This window comes from Aptenodytes forsteri, unplaced genomic scaffold (genome assembly GCF_000699145.1).
Source record: "Aptenodytes forsteri isolate BGI_AS27 unplaced genomic scaffold, ASM69914v1 Scaffold23, whole genome shotgun sequence".
NCBI lineage: Eukaryota > Metazoa > Chordata > Aves > Sphenisciformes > Spheniscidae > Aptenodytes > Aptenodytes forsteri.
In genome coordinates, this window is record NW_008796043.1 from 665,218 (window position 1) to 673,223 (window position 8,006).

General features: G+C 38.7%; 4 non-coding genes across 4 annotated transcripts; 3 read left to right on the top strand and 1 right to left on the bottom strand.

Moving 5' to 3' along the window:
- The first annotated feature begins 1,119 nt into the window (after positions 1–1,119).
- On the top strand, positions 1,120–1,192 carry TRNAA-AGC. Its single transcript has one exon. It is a non-coding gene; the product is annotated as a tRNA-Ala (tRNA).
- A 916-nt stretch (positions 1,193–2,108) lies between these two features.
- On the bottom strand, positions 2,109–2,181 carry TRNAA-AGC. The gene has a single exon. It is a non-coding gene; the product is annotated as a tRNA-Ala (tRNA).
- A 2,233-nt stretch (positions 2,182–4,414) lies between these two features.
- TRNAA-AGC lies at positions 4,415–4,487 on the top strand. Its single transcript has one exon. It is a non-coding gene; the product is annotated as a tRNA-Ala (tRNA).
- Positions 4,488–5,009: 522 nt separating this feature from the next.
- On the top strand, positions 5,010–5,082 carry TRNAA-AGC. Its single transcript has one exon. It is a non-coding gene; the product is annotated as a tRNA-Ala (tRNA).
- Positions 5,083–8,006: the final 2,924 nt, after the last annotated feature.

An 8,006-nucleotide genomic window follows, 5' to 3' on the forward strand; every position in this document is an offset into this window, starting at 1 on the left:
CAGTCCACCCATCAAATCCATACCTCTCCAGTTTAGAGAGAAGGCTGTTGTGGGGGACCATGTCAGAGGCCTTACAGAGGTCCAGACAGACAAAATCTGTAGCCCTTCCTGTGTCCACTGATGTAGTCACTCCATCAGAGAAGGCCACTAGGTTAGTCAGGCAGGACTTGCCCTTGGTGAAACCATGCTGGGTGTTCTCGAATCACCTCCCTGTCCTCCATGTGCCTTAGCATAGCTTCCAGGAGGATCTGTTCCATGATCTGTCCCAGGCACAGAGATGAGACTGACTGGCCTGTAGTTCCCCAGGTCTTCCTTTTTTCCCTCTTTAAAAATGGGGGTTATGTTTCCCCTTTTCCAGTCAGTGGCAACTTCACCAGACTGCCATGACTTCTCAAATACGATGGATAGTGGCTTAGCAACTTCATCCGTCGGTTCCCTCAGTTCCCTTTGTACAACTGTGTAACTTCCGCCAGTCCCTTTGTATAACTTAGGCCCAGAACTCCCATTACCACAAGAGAAAGAACTGGAAGAACTCTACCTATTCAGTCACATCTATTATATTGTAAAATGTGGAAATGGGTAAAGTCATTTAGCTGATTCTCTTCCATCTAGGGATTATAAGTAGGAAAAATCTGTTTTAGAAAAACAGAATCTTTAAATATATCCAGATTTCTCTAAACAGTCATAATTGTTTGGTGCGAACATAAATCTACAGTTGCTTGGAAACACAGACCTTCTGTTATCCAGATACAGCTCAGCTGAATAAAACACATGCTGTTACATCAAGGAATCCAGATTTCATATTAGGCAGAATTCCCACTAAGGCTGTCAAAAGCAGTGTACTTGAAGAAAGACCTAATTGTTTCTGCATTTCACTGGAAAGTTATATTCTGTTATTGCCTACCACAAACTTCGGTAGGGGATTAGAACTTGAGCAGTCGGCTCTGACTGCCCAGCTACCAGTGTGATATTTGAGTTGAAAAACAATTCGGTTTTTAGTAGAAAGTTTTGTTTGTACTTGAGACAGCAGATCAAATTTCAGTGTAATTTAGAGAAAGTTATTGTCGGTGAGAAACATGAAAGTAGGAAGGGACAGTAAACACAGGACATATTTCATACGGGGAATTAGCTCAAATGGTAGAGCGCTCGCTTAGCATGCGAGAGGTAGCGGGATCGATGCCCGCATTCTCCATTTGCTACTTGGAAGTGTTACTTTTTATCGCCACTGTGAACTAATCTTCATTTTTTCAGTTACCAGTTGTAATTTTTTTGCTGTTTTGGAAAAGAACAGCTTGTAAACTTCTGTTTTGTCTAAAATTAGGGTAACTGCCTGCACAAAAAAGAAAGAAATTCCTGTTGATGGGTTTTAAAGAATGAAACAAAAGCACACTGACAGATACCACTGTTTCTTCTGATTTTTGGCTGTGATACAATTTTAGTGCCCTGTATATACTATTTTATGTTGTGGGGCTTTTTTAAATTTAGATTCATTTTTCTGTAGCAGTTTTGTAAGGATTAAAATTAATCAATTTTAAGAAGCACATGCACAATATGAATGATTTAGGTTGTTAATGTTGATCAAAGATGAGCATTTTTCTTAAAGTGCAAATTATATAGGGTAGAGGAAGAAATTGAGTGAAATTGTGAGAGATTGAATGTCAGTTGAAACTCGGGTTAGGAACAAGTGTGTCATGCCCATCCTAGCTACAACAGGTGCAAGGTAGCTGGAGAAGCAGTAATTCTACGGTAAGCTGATGATTATATAGACAACTACATACTTTTACATCTTCTTAAAGACAAATTTCACTAACTTTTCATATAATTAAAAACTAAAAAAAAAATGCTCACATTAAAATTCAATGGACTTGTAAGGGACAGAAGTGATTTTTATTTCCTGTATTACAGAATGACATCAGTATTAGATGCTTTTGTGAAGAAGTAATTTTTCAGAGAGTTTACAAGCGTAGTCTGCTAATTGAGATTTTTTTCCTGTTTTATTTGCTGTATGAAACGGTATATATTACTAGCTATGTATTTTCTTTCACAAACCTGAACAATTTATGGAAGAAAATCTTATGCTATCATGGACACTTAGTCTCTCAAAACACTGGAGAATGCGGGCATCGATCCCGCTACCTCTCGCATGCTAAGCGAGCGCTCTACCATTTGAGCTAATTCCCCTTGCTTGACAACATGAAGGGCGGATTTACTTCTGCTGAATCATAGCTTGGCTGCTTTAGCACGCAATTACTCTGTTGAGTCAGTCTGCTTATTCAGTAACACTGAATTGTCACTGTATTTATGTGGAAAGCCTGTTAGCGTAAAAGTCAGAATACTCACTTGACATGAGAAGCAGTAGTACTGGTGCGTTTTCTGCTATGTTACTTTGATAAAACAATACTTACTTTCCTGAACAAAGCCTCCTGTAGTGTTTATTCAGGAATGAGAGAGAACTATTTTTTTACCTCTCTTACAATGCAGATACCAAAAGACTTAGCAGTCTAGAAAGTATACTGTTAGAAGTCACTGAAGGGCAATGAGATTTTTCTTCGCCTTGTTTTTCAAGTCTTTTTATTTTCTTTTCCAACTTTATTTTCTAATTAGCACTATGTAAATGATAAATATAATGGTTTAAAAGTTCAAGTTTATCATAGTTTGTGGAGGGAAAGTATTCATTTATACCTTCATAAGTTATATTCTAGATATGTCTACCTTTTTGTATTGACTTTGATGATTCAGTTAAAATAGTATTGCATCTTAAATATATGGGGTTACTAAAAACATTTCAGAAATATAAAAATTCCAGTGTAGTTATACTAACTGACTTTGCAGTAAGAAGCACATTGGCAAAGCTCTATTTGCAGGTTATTAAATCAAGGAATGCTTTCTGGATTCAAAGAACGAAAATGCAGTTTACAGTGAGAGCGGTTGCACTAATATACTATTAAAAAACAAAGGCAGTGAAAATGTTATAATGAAAGATTTCTCACTGTTTAAATGCAGAAAAGTAAGTTCTGCTAGTAAAGTAAAACGTGTGCAGTAATCCAACAATACATGTGCTGGTGTTTTTCTCTAATGAATTTAACTTACTGGATGACAGCATCTAGTCGAAAGAAAATAAATTACAAAATTAAGCATCAGCTAGTTACAACTTGTCTAAAGTAAGGTAGTACTTGAAGTCTAGCACAATCCAGTTGCAGGCCAAGATGTGCAACTAAAACTGCAGTATCACTGCAAATATTCTCCTAGAATTTAAATATTTGCCTGCCTTACCTCAGTCTCTGCAGACCAATAAAGAAAGATTCGTTCTTACCATTTCTTGCAATATATTGTAACTGACTTTATCTACCTCACTGGAGTAAATTGGAGGGGAAAAACAAATACGCAAAAGTGGTTTCACACCTCGCAGGCACACATCTTAGGCGCAGTGGTGGCCCACTGCACGTCTGCAGCTGGGGTCCTTCCCATGTCCTATTTCACAAGGTTCAGCTCTAGGTACAGTTTTCTTTATCTACCCTGTGCAGTCTGAGTCAGTATGAAAATGGCTGATTACTTCTCCCTATTTTTCACCCCCAAATCTCACTCTGCTGCCACTGAAAAGGCCTAAAGCTTGGACAGTTCAGCTGACAGAAAAACAGTTTATTTGATGCTAACGTCAGATAAGGGTGAGGAAAGACCTCTGCAATAGTACTATTTTCAGTGATTAAAATGTGTATTTCATACAATCGACAGCCCATTGTTTTGTGATCTTGAATTTGTTGTGATTGCTAAGTTTCCATGTAAGATGGTGAGTAAAACTTTCTAATTTCTCCACTTTTATTGGGAGAACTTCCTTACCTACATGGCTGAAAATAACCTGCCCTTCTTAATTCGTTTTTTTCATTTCTCTAGGGTATTTCAGCTGTGACGGCTTTGTGTCCATGTATTTTCATTTAACACATCACTTCAATGCATCTCTTTGGCAACACTAATGTAAACTGATATAAGCTAATTTAATCAGGTTTGACTTTTGCTTTCTAAGATGGTCTTCTTAGGGGACGTCAGGGCAAATGTGAATTTTGTATTATCTTCAAGCTGCTCCACTGCATTGTTTGTGATGTGACGTCCCTCAACACAGAAGCAGCAGCAGCCCTCTTCAAAGAAGGATAAATGTAGTGTGAGTTGGGTGGCACCGAAAGGCTGCAGGTCATGAGTTTGTCATGCAAGTTAGCATGAAGTGCCTTATCACATTACTCGGAGAGTTTGTCGTCTTGGACAGCAAAATAGACAAGGTCAAGGTCAAATGCTAGTAGTGTTCTGAACAGCTGCCCTGGGGTTACTACCCATGATAGAGGAGCAGAGTCAGTGAAAGGAAGGCAGTTTGCATTTGTGGTTATTAAAATCTATGGTTACAGGATAAATTGGAGTGCTGTGGGGGGAATTAGCTCAAATGGTAGAGCGCTCGCTTAGCATGCGAGAGGTAGCGGGATCGATGCCCGCATTCTCCACTGTCACATTTTGCTTGTGGTGGGAGAAAAAACAGTTAACTACAAAAGAAGTTTGCATGTATTGAACTGGAATTTTGAAGTGAAATAAGCTCTTATTTGTTAGATTTACATAGTTCATTTCTTAAATGTGGCCATATGTTTGACTAGAATAAATTAAAATAATTACTCATATTTAAAAAGAAATAAATAGAAACTGACTTTTATGGGGAGAAAACCAAATGCCGGAAAGTACTTCCTTTCAAGAATTGCAACTAAGAAACTTTTTAAAATTTATTTTATACACCTAGAAAATATGTCTTTTCTGATTTGTCTTGTTTCTTACTACTTCATTTGGAAATGCTAAATGAAATATTAAAATTTTATTATATGACACCTGTTTTGGAATCACAGTTGAATGTGTTTTCATTTGTGAATAGATAGACCAGTGCAAGAAGAGAAAATTGTATTACATGTATGGAACTGCAGATTTTAAATCCACCTTGAAGATCAGAGTTTTGTGATCCCTATTAGAAGTAAGAGGAGGGGGAATTAGCTCAAATGGTAGAGCGCTCGCTTAGCATGCGAGAGGTAGCGGGATCGATGCCCGCATTCTCCAGTGTTTTGTTAAACTAGAATTGTTATACCTGGAAGTAGAAACTACCAAAACAAAATATGTAACTACTTTGGTAAAATGTTAATTTTGTTTTAGTCGGGACAAAACTGATTGCCTGCCTGCCTTCCCCTCCCTCGCAAAATCAGGCTTATATAACTGCATATGTCAATCCTCTGTCATAACTGTCTACTCTTCCTGGCTAGTTTCAGTCAAATTTGGCAGAAAAAGAATTCTGCGATATGATGTTTTTCCAGGCTTTATGAAAAATAAAGGATGAATGACAGTTAAAGACCTGAATCAGTATGTCTTTTCTCCACTTGTCCAACTAGGATATAGTTTGATCAGACAATGGAAAATAGCAGTTTAGGAATGCTTGTTCTTCCCCAACTGCCCGTTCTGGTCCCTGTCCAGAAGTATAGGATCTTCAACCCAATTATTTGGGTTGACGGTTGGACTCGATGATCTTAGAGGTCTTTTCCAACCTCAATGATTCTATGATTCTACGATTCTATGATTCTTTTCATTTATGGTTTTTGTGAAGCTGTTGTATGAGCTGGCTTGGTCAATTCAAGTTTAAGGGTAAAAGTTGTCACCTCTTTCCCCCCAAGTCTGTATCCTAGAAAGCATGCTACAGCTGCTGTGTCTTTTAGCTTTAGGTATGGCCTGTGTGCAGGTTGCAAATGAGCTCCTTAGCCTTCTCTCCTATTTCTGTTTTCGCAGAGCTGTTTTTAAGATGCTAATGCTTGCCACACTTGTGTTAGAGCTTCAGAGATAACCTTGATGATCTAATTGATTCACTGACTTCCCCTAACACCTTGTTAGTTTCTTCTGATCCTTCTCCAGATGTTGTGTGTTTCTTTATGGTGCACTTCCCCCTAGCCCTTCTAGAAGCAGCTGCACAGCAAGTGCAGCTTTTTAGATCTTAGTGACGGGTGCTGCTAAATCTGCTGTGTCTTTGTGTGTTAACTAAGCACCTTACAGTGTGTAAAAAGGCCTACTGATTTCCTCACATCTTCTGTCTGTTCATGGCTGAGGAAGAAAATGTGCATGGAACTAGCAAAACCCCGGTATTATTCCACTTCTTGGTGTGTCTCCTTCTACTTTGGAGGCTGAAAACTTAACCTTCCCCTTGAACTCTTGGGCATACCTAAAAAAGTTTGTACCAGTCTTAGTGACTACTTTCAATGGGGTTAGTAGAGAGAAGCTGCCTAGAATGGTCATACTAAATGCCATCCTTCTGACAACAATCTGGGAGGTGCTTATACCTACTGTGTACACACTTGTTTTCAGCAGGGTTGTTCTCAGTGCACACTGTGTTGGCACTGGGTTCTTGTCCCACCAACATCCTTTACTAAACCTGCCTCATAAAAATGATACCTGATTGTTGTCTTTGATGTGTGATTTGTTATCTCATCAACTGTTGTAAGAAGCATGGACAAAGATAACTTACACGTCTGTCTCCCGGGAATATCTAATGATGAGTCTTTTCAGTGAAAGAATACTTTTCCTTCTTTTAGGATGACCACTGAGTATTCCAAGATCTCTTCAAGTAAGTGAATAGATTGATTTTTTTTTTTCCCCTCTTACTCTTCAGGAAGTGAAGGCAGAGTACACAGTTTGGAATATTTCTCAGTAATATCCATCTTCAAGTTTTGCCAAAAGGGTTATGCAAGGATTCTAACCTGCTTGTTGCACTTAGATAAACTAGACCATATAAAGCAATTGTGCTGCTTTGTACAGCTGAGGGAGCTCTACATAGCATTGTATTTTGCTATAAAAAAATCACCAGTACCAGATAGTTGGGAGCATTATTGTTTATCCCAGGGGAAATAGCGTACCTATTGGGGTCATTCCCACATTTGCCATTAAAAGTGTTAAGCTTGTTTTAGCTTCCTGATTAGCCTGGGGCTGCTCTTTTCAATTATTGAGAGGAAGCTGAGAACAATAAGGAATTATTTAGATGGATTTCTACAGCTAGCCCCTGTATTGCTGAGAAGCTGGATCAGGCCCATAATGATGCTTACTTTGTACTCATTTGTTTATATTGATTTCAGTTTGGTTAGAGTGTTTATATATTATGTCGCTTCCATGAGAGACCCTTCTAATAAGGGTCACAGAGGCAATTATTTTTTAAAAGTGACAGGAACTGTGCAATCCTGGTACGTAGCTATTACAGAGTGATGGAACATGAGTGGAACTGTCAACTAAGCAGATGTTGCCAAGACTGTTTACCTAGAAAGATACTGTAAGGAGATGCCCAATTAATGAAAAAAAAATCTGCCTGTATAATGTCTTTAGAGCTTCATTGTTACTGAGTACAAACTTAAGAGCTTAATGGCTGTTCTTTGCATACTGAAAGATGGGCTAAGAATTAGCTGGATGATGGGGGTGCCTCCCCTTTCTTCATCTCCCCACCCACATGTACATGTATTGAAAAGCAAACATAACATACTATGTCACTAAAACTGAGATAAGGTTATAAATACCAATGCAGGTAGCCAGCCTAGCCTTACTATATTGTTGAAGGTTGGAAGCTCAGCGCATTCGATCGACGTTATGTGCCTGGATACTTGGGCTCAATTCTCTTTTAATTCTCTCTGGCTTTAAATTCTGGATGTAGTAATGTGCAGTTATGTTCTGAAATTGTATTTGCGTTCTCCTGGCTCAAGTCTGGATCTGGTGCTGCTGGAAAAGATTGGCAACTGGAAAGTGCTCCTGACTAAGAACTAGAACCAGGAGGTAAATCTTCCCAACGCAGTAAGCTTGTGCCAACCATTTCTTCATTGGGTGAGAAATGCCAAACTCTGAGGGGTCTGTTGTGGTTACTTCTTTTGGGGATGAGGGAAGGAAATGACGCCTGCGTACTACAGCATTAGGCAGTATGAAAGACCATGACAAGAAAAAACAATTCTAAGAAAAGCTACTTT